A 16,070-nucleotide genomic window follows, 5' to 3' on the forward strand; every position below is an offset into this window, starting at 1 on the left:
GAACATTTTTATCTTTCACCATTGAACCTATGTACCATGGATTTCAAAAGTGGGCTCTAGACCAGCGTGTGCAAATTCTCAGGCACCATCCAGACCAACAGAGGCAGAATCTCTAGGAAGTGAGGCCCAGCGATCTGTGTTTTAATAAGATTTTCAGGCAAGGCTGCCAGATAAAATTCAAAATGTTCCAGTAAATTTTGAATTTCAGATAAACAACAAACAATTTTTATTATAAATATTTGCACTTTTTGGTACATCAATATTCAAACTAAAATTTAACTGGGTGTCTTGTTTTTGTTTGGTTGGTGGGGTTTTATTATTTTTCTCAAAATCTGGCAACATGACCTCCAAGTGATTCTTATCCACGCTAAAGTCTGAAAACCACTGGGGTAAAGGTAAGAGCATGGGCCTTGGATTCAGATAGATCTGACCCCACCGTTTTGTTAATAATGGGTGGAATCTCAAAAATATGACTGGTATCTCCATATGACAAAGGAGACCATTGGGGAGAGAACCAAACAGCCTCAGGGACTAGAGTAAAGTTTGGTAGCAGAAAGGGCCTGGATTTTACCAGAAAATTCAAAAACACTCTGAGTGACCACTACTCTAGTGCCCATGGGGTGCAGTTCTCATACAAAGCATAACTTTAGCCTAAATGGGGAGAAAGGGCTGGGGTGGGAGGAGGGATCCAAGGTAAGGAAAAACAGAAATCTACAGCAGAGAGAAAGGAGAATAAAGGGTACAGAAATGGGCTATGACTTAGAACTGGCCAAGGTCAACTTGTGTTTGTATTAGGTACTCTACTGCTGACTCTGTAGGGAGGAGAGACAGGGGAAGAGTCACCTTTTTTTTTTTTTTTGCTTTTTAGGGCTGCATTTGCAGCATGTGGAGGTTCCCAGGCTAGGGGTCTAAACAGAGCTATAGTTGCCGGCCTAGGCCACAGCCATGGCAATGCCAGATCCGAGCCATATCTGCGAACTACACCACAGCTCACAGCAATGCCGGATCCTTAACCCACTGAGCAAGGCCAGGGATTGAACCTGCAACCTCATGGTTCCTAGTCGGATTCGTTTCCACTGAGCCACGACGGGAACTCCCGAGTCACTCTCTTTGAGTATAAAGAGGCTCCTGGGCTGCACTGGCCCAGTTCTGTGAGCCTCTACAGCAGTGGTTCTCAACTGGGGATGATTTTAACCCTCCACAATGACTGGAGACATTTCTGATTGTCACCATGTGGTGGGGTAGGACGGTGTGCTATTGTGGTGGGTAGAGGCCAGAGATACTGGTAAACATCTCACATACACAGGTCAGGCTCTCTCCACCCCATCCCACCCCCCAACAAAGAACTACCCAGCCTCAAGTATCAAATGTCAAGGCCAAGAAACCCTGCTCAAAAGCAGACCAGTACAGAGAAAGAGCTACCCTCTCTGCCTCACCTGTTACCCTGAAACCACTGTCCAGCATTGGCAATGCACCACAGATATTTTCTTTTTTTGTTTTTTTAAATATTAAAATGAATTTATTAAAATATACACTTTTGTTACACATACAACTTAGAAATATTTCAAAACTATATAGTTTAAAATTTATAATCTCATCCTGGTAAAAATACAAAAGAGAACAAACAGCATGTATAAGGATCAGTTATTTGTATATTTGACTATGTTCATGCAGACTACATAAAACTTAACCAAAAATAGTTTTTATCTACTAAAAACTGGCAAGTTATAAAATATTAATGTCAGACCTAAAAGGCTTCAATTCAATTTTTATTTTATTTTATTTTTTTGCCATTTCTTGGGCCACTCCTGCGGCATGTGGAGGTTCCCAGGCTAGGCGTCCAGTCGGAGCTGTAGCCACTGGCCTACGCCAGAGGCACAGCAACGCGGGATCCGAGCCGCGTCTGCGACCTACACCACAGCTCAGGGCAACGCCGGATCGTTAACCCACTGAGCAAGGGCAGGGACCGAACCCGCAACCTCATGGTTCCTAGTCGGATTCGTTAACCACTGCGCCACAACGGGAACTCCTTCAATTCAATTTTTAGCTGTGATTCTTAGACATAGATTCATTCACAGGCATAGATTAGAAAACCCTAATTTAGTAAAAATCTTCAACCCCCCCCCCCCTTTTTTTTTGGCTTTTTAGGGCCAGAGCCACGGCGTTTGGAGGTTCCCAGGCTAGAGGTGGAATTGGAACTACAGCTGATGGCCTACACCACAGCCATAGCAAGGCACCACAGACATTTTCTACATGCACATTCCCATAAGTCTGAATTTGAGCAAAGCTACTAAATTCTCTAAGCCTTTGTATCCTAATCTATACAATATGTGTAAAATAATTTACCTCATAGGGTTATTGCAGGGATTAAATGAGGGAATTTAGCAGTTTGGATTCAAACATTTACTAAGCACTGTCACTGCCTGCCGGGTGTTGAGAGTAGAGATCCAATCTTTGCTGTTAAGGATTTAAGTCTAGTGAATTTAAGGGCCCAGAGTAGATTTTCAAACATAGGCTAATTTCCTTCACCTTCAAGCCCTCACCCATGACCTTCCCTGTCATTATCCAACAGGGGCCTAACACTTTCTCTTCCTTACCAGAGACTGGAAGGAAGAGCAGAATTAATACCCATTATGAAGAAGAGCTACCTCACCAGTTTGTGCTATTTTGCTGATGCATCTTACCATTAGTTCCAAACAGCATTGAAGCAAATGCATTGTTCTTAGTAATTAAGAGAGGTTCCGTTAGCTATTTAGGGCTAGCATCTGCTCTGTTCTCAAAATTGACTATTTTCCTTGAACATGGTCAGGAAATAAAAAGCAAGCTCACCCTCTTTCTGACCCTGACCTGCATGGCCGTTCTGAGAAGGCTTCAATGAGCCAGGTAAGGTTATTGAAATATTAGAAAATGTAGGTATCTTCCAGCATTTCACTTGTTCATGAAATGGAATGAACAAGGGAATGAGAGAAAGGGATGAAAGGGAGGACTCAAGGGTCGTGTCCTAATTTGGGGGTTGAGCAACTAAGTGAGAGTAGTGCCATTTACTAAGATTGGAAAATTTGTGGAAGCAAATTTCAAAGGGAAATCGGGAGTTGCACTTTGGACATAAAAAAAAAAAAAAAAAAACCTCTCTTCCTTTTGCCTCTAACCTCTCCTTCTCTACAAATGATAAAAAAGCCTGTAAGAATGATAAAAAAAAAAAAAATCTCTTTTCTCGGAGTTCCTGACGTGGCGCAGCAGAAACAAATCTGACTGGGAACCATGAGGTTGCAGGTTTGATCCCCAGCCTCGCTCAGTGGGTTAAGGATCCAGCGCTGCTGTGAGCTGTGTTGTAGGTCATATCCATGGCTTGGATCTGGCATTGCCATGGCTGTGGCTAGGCTGGCAGCTGTAGCTCTGATTCGACCCCTAGCCTGGGAACCTCCATGTGCCTCCTTGCAGCCCTAAAAAGCAAACAAACAAACAAACAAACAAACAAACAACTCTTTTCTCTTAAAACAAATGAAGCCCTCCCCAAACATTATAATCCCTCAAACTGTTGCCCTCCCTCCCTCCCTTTAGGTCCAAACTTCCTTTAAGGATCATCTATTTCACACTCTATCTACGTCCTTACCTCCAAGTCTCTTCTCCACCCCCCTGCAATCTGGTTTCTGTCCTCACCATATTATTGGAATTGCAATCACTAAGGTGACAAATCATGCCCTAATTGCCAAATCTAATGGATATTTTTCAGTCCCAACCTCACTGGACCTCTTTGTAGCCTTTGATATGGTTGATCACATCCTCCTTTTTGAAAATCTCTCCTCCCTTGGCTTCCCTGGGATCCCTCTCTCCTGCTTTTCCTCTTCCTCTGATTTTTCCTTCCTGAATTCTTCCTGACCCCTCCTCTATTCGCTGATTAAATGTTAAACTTGGGGTTCTGTTCAGCTCTTTTCTCACTTTGCACTGTTTTCAAGGATGCTCCTATCATTTAGATCCCATTTGGATGATATTGGCTCTCATCTATAAACTGTCAACTCCCAATTTGCTATCTCCCAACTCTAATTCTCTTTGGAACTACAGGCTCATATTTTGAGTTGCCTACTAGACAGGTCATCTAGACGCTCCCAGGTGTCTCAAACTCAGTGCATTCAGAATTCAGTTCTAAATAAGGCAATTTACAGAAAAAGTTCAAGTTGCCAAAACATATAGGAAGATGTCCAATCTCACCCAGGAATCAAGAAAGTGCAAATTAAAGCAATAAATGCAGTATTTCTCACAAAGCCTGGCAAAAATTAATGAGAATGATAACATCCAGTGTTGTTAAAGATTAGGGAAAACAGGGACTCTCAGACACCCCTGGGAGAAGTATAACTTACTATAATCTTTCAGGAAAGTAATCTGGGAATATCTATAAAAATATAAAATACACATATGTCCCTTATATGCCCAAGAAATTGCCACAAAGTTCCACAGGGTTCATGTATGAATATGCTCATCACATTGTTCTTTGTGTTAACAGGAAGGTGGAGGTAATCTGTTTGCTCAGCGCTGGAGAAGCTAATAGGAAAAATGTGGTAGACACATACCTTGGAGTACTACAGAGCGGTTAGAAGGAATACCTTAGATGTATGTACATAGTAACAGGAATGGCTTTTACCATGGTGCTGTGTGGAAAAAAAAAAAACATTGGAATGTCTAACATAATATGATTTATGTAAATTAAAATAATACAACATAAAATAACAAATTGTACTTTATAAGAATTATTCATATAAAAGGATGTACATTGAGAAATGGTTGCCTATGAAGTGAAGAGGCAATGGGAATGGAAAATGGGGCTAAAAGAAAATATACAAACAAACAAACAAGAGAGGAATCGTATATGGGCCAATAATGATAATGTGCTATAAACTGAGCAGTATGATCACTCAGGACACAACACTGAGGACCTCCCCCCAATTAATAACACCTCTTTTTAAAAAATTGAAGTTGGGAGTTCCCGTTGTGGCTCAGCAGGTTAAGAACCTAACTAGTACCCATGAGGATGCAGGTTCAATCCTTGGCCTCCCTCAGTGGGTTAAGGATCCAGTGTTGCCATGAGCTGTGGCATAGGTTGAAGATGTGGCTCAGATCTGACATTGCTGTGGCTGTGGTGTAGGCCGGCAGCTGCAGCTCCCATTCAGCCCCTATCCTGGGAACTTCCATACACCCCAGTGTGGCCCTAAAAAGCAAAAAGAATTTTTACATTTTTTTTAAAAAATAAAAATTGAGGTATAGTTGATTTACAATGTGTTAATTTCTGCTGTATACACACACACACACACACACACACACACTTTTTATATGTTCTTTTCCATTATGGCTTATCATAGGACATTGAATATAGTTTCCTGTGCTATACAGTGGGAACTTTATTGTTTATCCCCTCCATGTATAATAGTGTAAATTTGCTAACTCCAGCTTCCCACTCTATCCCTCCCTGAAAACCCTCCCCCTTGCAACCACAAATCTGTTCTCCTTGTCTGTAAGTCTGTTTCTGTTTTGTAGATAGGTTCATTTGTGTCATATTTTAGATTCCACATATAAGTAATATCATATGATGTTTGACTTTCTCTTTCTGACTTACTTCACTTAGTATTAGAATCTCTAGTTGAATCCATGTTACTGAGAATGACATTATTTTATTCTTTTATATGGCTGAGTAGTATTCCATAGTATATATATACTATATCTTCTTTACCTATTCTTCTGTCAATGGACAATTAAGTTATTTCCATATCTTGGCTACTGTGAATTGTGCTTCTACAAACATAGAGGTGCCTATATCTTTTTGAATTATGGTTTTGTCTGGATATATGTCCAGGAGTGGGATTGCTGAATCACATGGTAACTCAATCCTTAGCTTTATGAGTAACATCCATAGTTCCCCATAGTGGCTGTACCAACTTACATTTCCACCAACAGTGTAAGAGGGTTCCTTTTTCTTCACACTCTCTCCAGCATTTGTTATTTGTAGACTTTTTAATGATGGCCATTTTTACTGGTGTGAGGTGATACCTCATTGTAGTTTGATTTGCATGTCTCTAATAATTAGTGGTGTTGAACATTTTTTTCATGTGCCTATTGGCCATTTGTATTTCTTCTTTGGAGAAATGTCTATTTAGATCTTCCCCCTATTTTTCGATTGAGTTGTTTTTTTGTTGTTGATTTGTATGAGCTGTTTGTATATTTTGGAAATTAATCCCTTGTTGGTCACATCATTTGCAAATGATTTTCTTCCATTTTGTAGGTTGTCATTTCATTTTTTATTTATGGTTTCATTTGCTGTTTAAAAGCTTGAGTTTGATTAGGTCCCATTTGTTTTGTTTTGTTTTCGGCCACACCAGCATCATGTGGAAGTTCCTGGGCCAGGGATAGAACCTATGCCACAGCAGCAACCCAAGCCACTACATTGACAATGCCAGATACTTAACCCACTGTGCCACGTGGGACCTCCCATTGTTTATTTTTGTTTTTATTTCTATTGGCTTGGGAGAATGATCTAAGAAAACATTGGTACAATTTATGTCAGAGCATCTTTTGCCTATGATCTCTTCTAGAAGTTTTATGGTGTCATGTCTTATGTTTAAATCTTTAAGTCATTTGAGTTTATTTTTGTGATAACATATTTTCTTTGATCCCACAGTCTATCCCCAATATTTTGCCACTAACAATAATGCTGCAATAAATGTTTTTACATGTATATTTTTGTGTTAGTGATTGTATGTCTGCATCACATAATTTAATTGTTATATCTCCACATATAGAATAGTATGCACTTATTAGAATGAATGAATTACAAAGAAATCTATGCCAAGACACATCATAATTGAACTTGCGAAAATGAGAGAAAAAATTTTGAAGTCAGCCAAAGAGAAAAGTTGCATTACTTATAAGGGAACATCAATTTCAGCGATAACAGACACCTCATTTGAAACTGTGCAGGTCAGAAGATAGTGGCACAAAATTTTTCAAGTGCCGAAAGAGAAGAACTGTCAGATTAGGGCAGGAAATACATAAGAGGAGCCTAGGACATCTTGTACTGCCAGAAAGTAAGAAAGTGCTCAAAAGTAAAGAAAACACACACACACACACACACACACTGATAGGGGTATGTCAAAGGGACACAGGAGCCAACTAAAAGAGCTCCCAATGGCCAAAGCTAGAACAATTTGAGCAACACAATAAAGTAATATTGGGTTATAATCCAAAGTATAAAATAAATATCCATAGAGTTCCCATTGTGGCTCAGCATGTTAAGGACCCAATGTTGTCTCTCTGAGGATGTGGTTTCAACCCCTGGCCTCGCTCAATGGGTTAAGAATCCAGTGTTGCTGTGGCTCTGGTATAGGCCACAGCTGGAGTCCTGATTTGACCGCCTGGCCTGGGAACTTCCATATGCTGCAGGTGTGGCCATAAAAAGAAAAAAAATCCACGAGTCTATACTTACATAAATGATAGATTGATTTGATGGATAAGTATATACGAACATACATTTATTCATATATACACATATGCATATATATAAGGGAAAAGAGACAACTCTCCTTTGCAAAATTCCAAATAATTTATGTAGATAATTTGTTCTCAAGGAGGTGGAGTAAAACTCTACTCAAGCTTGGGTGCACATAGTGACTTCCAAGAGTACAATATGGAAAGAGGGGTAGAAGAGTAACTTTACTGTGCAGAAACCTGACAAACACCACCTCAGCCATGTGTTCAAGGTGAACATGAAAAGTGATGTCATTTTTACAGTATGTACCCTTTTTTTCTTTTTGGCCACACCCACAGCATGCAGAAATTCCCAGGCCTGGGGTTGAACCCAAGCCACAGCAGTAATCCAAGCCATTGCAGTAACAATGTCGAGTCCTTAGCCACTAAGCGACCAAGGAACTCCAATAGTATGTACCCTTGATATGATGCAATGAAAACGGTAATTTACTTCTGTGGTCTTCCTCTCCAAAACCAATTACCCCAGTTTTTTGTTTTGGGTTTTTTTTTTCTTGTTTTGGGGTTTGTTTGTTTGTTTTTTGTCTTTTGAGGGCTGCACCCGCAGCATATGGAGGTTCTCAGGTTAGGGGTTGAATCCAAGCTATAGCAGCTGGTCTAGGCCACATCCACAGCAATGATCTGAGTTGAGTCTTCGACCTCCACCACAGCTCATGGCAATGCTGAATCCTTAACCACTGAGTGAGGTCAGGGATTGAGCCCGCGTCCTCATGGATACTAGTCGGGCTTGTTAACTGCTGAGCTACGACGGGAACACCAATGATCCCAGTTTTATCAAGCATCAGACAAATTCTAAAAGAGGATACTCTAAGGAAAGAAACTGAAGACCTTATAGAAAGCTCAACGTCATCTTCCGCCATCCACAATGAAGCTGAGCTTGGTGATGATCATGTTTTTACAACAGCTAGAGAGAATTCTTCTAATTTGACTCAAGAGGGAACAGTGTAGTCAATCTCCTCCCACACATCCTGTGAGCACCAGGAGGGTTTATACCTTGGGCCACCTCCACAACCCATACCCCACAGACCACTATCACCTCAAACAGCTAATGCCACCCCCTACTGCCAGGTGAGCTTCCTGGACACTGAGGAGGATATTGTGAACATCAACCCCAGGGAGAAGATCTGGATGATGCACTATGAGGATTACAGGCCCGTGCTGGTGAGGGACAGATACCTGGACCTCTTGGAGGATGCAGGCAAAGTCCCTAAGCACAACTACAATTACCCCCCTGGGGACTCAGACTTTGGCAGCAGCGAGGGGGTAGCATGACCAAGACACAGCCTTTCTTGGGCTAGTCCTAGAGGCAGAAGGAGCATGGAAAATGCTCCTGGTGCCTTCACTGCCAGGACATATGTGTTCAACCACAAGGAAGACTGGAGGGGCCACTGTCAGGACTGCACTTGACTATGAAAACTTGGCTCCGTGTGAATTCGTGGTGTAGACAGCATCTCTACCTTTATATATCCGACCCCAAGAGAGACTCTACAGACCTATGCTCCTGCGATACTAGTGAGGGGAAGTTTTGCCTCTGGTGGATGGCTCTTACTGATTTGTCTTTCTTGGACCCCTGTTCTTGGCTATTACCTGCCCCTTAGGACCACTGCAGAGTGATGTGCAGGTGCTGTGGAGTGGAAGCACAAAGAAGCTGTGTGACCCAGTTTCCCTCCCTTCCTCTCCTCCATCCACAGCCACAAGGGAACCTGTCTCTTACACCCTCTCCTCTTCTCTGCTCCATGTACCTGAGGCACTATTCCAGCCTGGGGAGCCTGCCTAGTGAACTCTGCACTCCCGCCACCCACTCTGGACACACACAGGCAGGCACACAGTGTTCCAAGGAATAGAACCTCTACATGAATGTTACTGCATTGTTAACAATCTGTAGCCAAGCTAATTGTCTCATACAGATGTTGATTTCATGGCATTCCTGCCCACCTCTTCCTGTTCAATGGTGGCTGCAATCAGAACTGCTGATTTTTGCTGGGTTTTGTTGTTGGCTCTCCCAAGAGCTCCAAAGACTATCTTTCTCTGGTTTAGCTTGCCTGTTGACAACAAGCTTCCTCGGATTCCTGTGGAAATGGGATGTCAGAATGATGAAACTCCACTAGGAGTGTTTTAACCAGTTATTATGTATGGGAGGTGAACTAGTTGACAAACTTCTACCATAAAACAGGATTGCTTTAACTTTTCTTTGGTTTTTTAGGGCCGACCCCTTTTAAGGCTAGGGGTTGAATCAGAGCTGCAGCTGCCATCTTATGGCACAGCCATAGCAACGCAGGATCCAAGTCGCATCTGCGACCTACACCACAGCTCAGGGCAATGCCAGATCCTTAACCTACTGAGCAAGGCCAGGGATCGAACCTGCATCCTCATGGATACTAGTTGGGTTCTTAATCTGCTGAGCCACAACAGGAACTCCCACATGTTAAAAATTAAAGTATAGTTGTTTTGAAATGTAGTGAGATGTGTGTGTGTGTGTGTGTGTGTGTGTGTGTGTGTGTGTGTGTGTGTAGAGAGAGAGAGAGGAGACTGGAAGTAGTTCCCTGTGCTATACAGCAGGACCTCATTGCTTATCCATTCTAAATAAACTAGTTTGTATCTACCAACCCCAAATTCCCTGTCCATCCCACTCCCTCCCACCTCCCTCTTTGTAACCACAAGTCTGTTCTCTACGTCTGTGATTCTGTTTTCTTTTGTAGATAGGCTCATTTGTGCCATATATATATATTTTTTTTTCTGTCTTTTCTAGGGCCGCACCCGCGGTATATGGAGGTTCCCAGGCTAGGGGTCTAATCGGAGCTGTGGCCTCCAGCCTACACCACAGCCACAGCAACGCAGGATCTGAGCCATGTCTGTGACCTACACCACAGCTCACAGCAATATCAGATCCTTAACCCACTGAGCAAGGCCAGAGATCGCACCCACAAACTCATGGTTCCTACTCAGATTCGTTAACCATTGAGCCATGACAGAAACTCCTTTTGCCATATTTTAGATTACACATATAAGTGATAGTATTACAGTATTTGTCTTTCTCTTTATGACTTACTTCACTTAGTGTGCAAATAGCATTATTTCATTGTTTTTTTAATGCCTGAGTAGTATCCCATTGTGTATATGTACCACATCTTTTTTTGTTTTGCTTTTTAGGGCCATACCCCTGGCACATGGAGGTTCCCAGGGTAGGGGTCTAATCAGAGCTATAGCTGATGGCCTACACCAAGCCACAGCAATGCCAGATCCCAGCCACACCTTCGACCTATACCACAGCTCATGGCAACCCACTGAGTGAGGCCAGGGATTGAACCCACAACTTCATGGTTCCTAGTTGGAATCATTTCTGATGCGTCATGACGAGAACTCCATGTACCACATCTTTTTAACCCATTCCTCTGTTGATGGACATTTAGGTTGTTTCCATGTTTTGGCTCCTGTGAATAGTGCTGCAATGAACACAGGGGGTGCATGTATCTTTTGGAATTATAGTTTTGTCTGGATATATGGCCAGGAGTGGAATTACTGGATCATAGGGCAGTTCTAGTTTTAGTTTTCTGAGGAAACTCCATACTGTTTTCCATAGTGGTTGTACCAATTTGCATTCCCACCAACAGTTTAGGAGGATTCCCTTTTCTTCATACTCTCTCCAAAATTTGTTACTCGTGGATTTATTAATGATGGCCATCCCGACCAGTGTGAGGTGGTACCTCATCATAGTTTTGATTTGCATTTCTTTAACAATTAGTGATAATGAGCACTTTTCATGTGCCTTCTGCCCGTCTGTATATTTTCTCTGGAGAAAATGTCTATTTAGGTCTTCTGCCCTTTTTTCGATTGGGTTGTTTGTTTTTTTGTTATTGAGTTATATGAGTTGTTTGTATATTTTGGACATTAAGCCCTTGTCAGTTGCATCACTTGCTGCTATTTTTCTCCCATTCCATAGGGTGTATTTTGTGTGTGTGTGTGTGTGTGTGTGTGGTTTCCTATGCTGTGCAAAAGCTTTTAAGTTCGATTAGGTCCCATTTGTTTATTTTTGTTTTTGTTTCTATTGCCTTGGAAGACTGACCTAATAAAACATTTGCATGGTTTATGTCAGAAAATGTTTTGTCCATGTTCTTGTCTAGTTTTATGGTGTCATGTCTTAAGTCTTTAAGCCATTTGAGGAAAATTCCTTAAATTGCATCACAACCTCTTGGACCAGGGCTTGAAAGAGGATTTCAGGTTTCTTTGAGCTGTCTCAGTTATCCCCTAGAGTAGAACTTCAAAAAGTTGTGTCAACACTGCTTGTAAAAATTTAGCAAAAAAAAAAAAAATTTAGCAATATTAGAAAAAAACTCTAATGAAGTGAGAAGTTTTGCTCAGTGTTTGAAAAACAAACAGTTTATTCAAACAGAAACCAGTGTTCTCTGAATACGTTCCAGTTGAGAAACACTAAAGTTGTAGTAATTAAAACTATAGGAGCTCCCCCTCCCCAGAGGCTATTTTCTATTAACTGGGGGAGATTTTATTTGGCTGGACCCCATGGCATGTGTAAGTCCCAGAGCCAGAGTTCAAATCTGTGCCACAGCAGCGACCTGAGCCACAGCAGTGACAATGCAGGATCTTTAACCCACCAGGCCACCAGGGAATTCCTGGGGGATATTTTAAATTTCATAGATTTGAAGAATGGTGAGTTGTATTTTGTTTATGAGTTTGTGATTTTGTGTTCATTTTGTCTTTTTTTTTTCTTTTTTTTTTTTAGACAACACCCGAGGCATATGGAAGTTCCCAGGCTGGGGTTGAATCTGAGCTGCAGTTGCTGGCCTACACCATCACCACAGCAACATGGGATCCATGCCGTGTCTGCAACCTACACCACAGCTCATGGCAACGCTGGATCCTTAACCCACTGAGAGAGTCCAAGGATTTAACCCGAGTCCTCATGGATACTAGTTGGGTTTATTACTGCTGAGCCACAACGGGAACTCCTGAGTTCATTTTGGACTCAATTTCATGTCACCAGATTCTTTATACTTGGGGAATAAACAAGGCCGTATGTAAAAGTCCTTCCAATGCCTAAGTGTCTTTCTTCTGCAACTTTAAACCCAGACTTGTCACTTTGGGTGTAAAGATGGTTAGGTCAGCAGGCTGGGTCTACCTGTCACCTTGCCATGTAGGAGGCTTCTGGTTAGCTGAAAGGGGGCATTTTTCTAATACATTGAAAGGAGGAGCCAAATCTTACTGCAGAAAGAAGAAAAGCAGAGTTCCTATCGTGGCACAGTGGTTAATGAATCCAACTAGGAGCCATGAGGTTGTGGGTTTGATCCCTGGCCTTGCTCAGTAGGTTAAGGATCTGGCGTTGCCATGAGCTGTGGTGTAGGCCACAGACGCAGCTCAGATCTGGTGTTGCTGTGGCTGTGGCGTAGGCCAGCAGGAACAGCTCTGATTAGACCCCTAGCCTGGGAACCTCCATATGCTGTTGGTGTGGCCCTAGAAGAGGCAAAAAGACAAAAAATAAATAAATAAAAATAATTTTTTTTAAAAAAAAATTTAAACAATAGAAAAAGAAAAGCAAAGAATGGTTACCTGTACCAAGCATATACAATCAGAACACTGTGGAGGAAATAGGGGCAGGCTTGTCAACACTGGTTGTTATTCTCACCATGACCTTCCTGTGGTAATTTTCAGCCTGATCCCTCTCTCCCCATTTCCCCCATCCCTTCTCTATAGCACATAGGACATCAGTCTTCAAGGAAAGGGACTTTTTTGCAGCCTGCCACTGGGAAAGTGTTCACATACATACCTTCATGGGAATGTTTTCAGCTCATGTGAGAGCCCATTGAATTTCTTTATTAGATCATCAATGTAAATACCCAGTGTGCTTGTGAGTTCCTTGGCAGATGTTTTCATTTGACGGAGAGACTGGTTTGGGAAGGGAGCAGAGAGCTGTCAATCTGGTGATGCAAGAAAAGAGAGCTGGAGAACATCTAGAAAACCTTTAGTCATCCTCCAGAGACCATCTCCACCACCCGCTTCCTGAAACATTTCCTTAGGGTCTTTCTCAAGGTCTTCTCTCTACAAAGCAGAACACTAATGTATGTTTTGTTAGACCTCAGTTCAAATGCCCTTATTTATTTCAGTAAGAATACACATTTTAGTCATTATCTGTTTCTATCTTTCTTTACCTCTTCTCCTTTTCCATCCCACTGAAGAATTATGCTAGTGAATCTTAATCCACATATACCTTTTTTTTTTTACTGCACCCAAGGCATGCAGAAGTTCCGGGACCAGGGATCAAACCCTTGGCATAGCAGCAACCTGAGCCTCAGCAGTGACAACACAGGATCGTTAACTCACTAGGCCACCAGGGAACTCCAAAACAAACGTTTTGGTTTGTGAAGAAAGGCAGTGGTTGAGGGCACAAGGATAGCCACGGGGACATTTATGTAAATGTGTCTCTCTCTAATTGCCATACTGCAGCTGAACAGTGTGTAGGATTTTCCAGTCAGCTTTGCCATACTGACTTCAATCATCTGAGAGAAATTATTCAGATTTTATTTTTGTATCTGTGGTGACAAAACATTAACCAAAAGATTTTTCTGTTTGGAAGTTTCCCCTGACCCTTCAAGCTATTTTGCTCACATTATCAAATTTAAATGCCTGAAGCATAATTCACTTTCATTTGTACACTACAAACTCTGTTTACTGATTTTTAAAATAATAAGCCCCTGGAGTTCCCGTCGTGGCGCAGTGGTTAACGAATCCGACTAGGAACCATGAGGTTGCGGGTTCGGTCCCTGCCCTTGCTCAGTGGGTTAACGATCCGGCGTTGCCCTGAGCTGTGGTGTAGGTTGCAGACGCGGCTCGGATCCCGTGTTGCTGTGTCTCTGGCGTAGGCCGGAGGCTACAGCTCCGATTCGACCCCTAGCCTGGGAACCTCCATATGCTGCGGGAGCGGCCCTAGAAATGGCAAAAAGACAAAATAATAATAATAATAAGCCCGTTTTTACCTTTGTGTAAAAATCCATGTGCGATGTACATTTTAATTCTTAACTTTTTTAATGGTTTCTAATAGGTATGACCAATGTAGCCATTGCTTTAAAATGGCTCCATGTGGAGTTACCGTCGTGGCTTAGCGGAAGTGAATCTGATTAGCATCCATGATTTTTTTCCTTCAAACCTACTTTTGTTCTTGTTCTCTGCTTTGGTGAACTGGTACCATTATCTACGCTCAAGACAAGAGAACTGCAAGAAGCAAAAAAAAGATTAAAAAAATTTATGGAGTTCCCTTCATGGCTCAGCAGTTAACAAACCCAACGAGGATCCATGAGGATGCAGGTTTGATCCCTGACCTCACTCAGTGGGTTAAGGATCTGGCATTGCCTTGAGCTGTGGTGTAGGTCGCAGATGTGGCTCAGAGATAGCGTTGCTGTGCCTGTGGCGTAGGCCAGCAGCTGTGGCTCCGATCTGACCCCTAGCCTGGGAAGTTTCATATGCTGCAGGTTCAGTCCTAAAAAGAAAAAAAAAGAAAAAAGAAAAAAGAAAAAAAAAGATTAAAGAGACCTGCAAGTAATTGCAGATCCTTCCTTTTGTGTAATCTTCCACACTTCCACTTAATTAGTCACCAAATCCAGATTTTAGTTCATAAATATCCCTACCTTCCTCTAATTAATAAGTCCTGTCTATTCTAGTTCCTAAATCTCTTTTAAATCCCTTCCCCTCTTTACCATCCCTGCCAATAAGACCTTTTTTTTGTTGTTGTTGTTGTTCAGGACATCATCATCTCTCAATATTTCAATAGCCTTTAAAATAATACCCTTTTTTACTCCCCTATCCAATCTCTGTCATACAACGCTCTCAGAATTATCTTTCTAAACAGTTATAGTGTACCACTGCTGGGAAACAAATGAATATATTTTTATTTTAATAGACATGCTTTTCTTTTATTATTCATAAGAAAACATATTAAGCTTCTGATTTCAAAGATATTATCGCCTAAATATAAGAAATTAAAATGGTCAAAGTAGAGCATGAGTAAGTAAAGTTGGAAAATATTGGTCTACAAGGATAAAGCCCAAACTCCGTGAGTCTTTATGATCTAGTCTCATCCTACCTTTCCAACTTTGTCATTATAAATATACCATTTCAATTAGAGAAAATTTTCTGATGGCCCCCAAACATGCCATGTTCTTTCATCCCCCTCTGCCCTTCCTCATACTGTTCTTACTCATTCTGTTTAGTAAGCTCCTCCTTTTTCCTACAATATTCAGCTCAAATATTTCTTCTGTGAGGATCTTTTTTCTTTTCTTTTTTTTGATGTGAATGTTTATAGCAGCTTTAGTCATAATTACTAAAAACTAGAAGCAACCAAGATGTCCTCCAGTAAGTGGCTAGATAAACTGTCATACATACAGCAATGGGATACTATTGACTGATAAAAGGGAATGGGCCATCAACCTATGCAAAAACATGGATGAATCTCATATATATATTTCTATGTGAAAGAAACCAGTCTGAAAAGACCACATACTGGCTAGTTCCATTTGTATGACATTCTAGAAGAG

The 16,070-nt window shown here is 41.5% G+C and overlaps 1 pseudogene; it reads left to right on the plus strand.

The window, feature by feature from the left end:
* Positions 1–8,289: 8,289 nt before the first annotated feature.
* Positions 8,290–9,128, plus strand: LOC125118041 (sprouty-related, EVH1 domain-containing protein 2-like; annotated as a pseudogene).
* Positions 9,129–16,070: the final 6,942 nt, after the last annotated feature.

Source organism: Phacochoerus africanus, chromosome X, assembly GCF_016906955.1.
Source record: "Phacochoerus africanus isolate WHEZ1 chromosome X, ROS_Pafr_v1, whole genome shotgun sequence".
Lineage (NCBI taxonomy): Eukaryota > Metazoa > Chordata > Mammalia > Artiodactyla > Suidae > Phacochoerus > Phacochoerus africanus.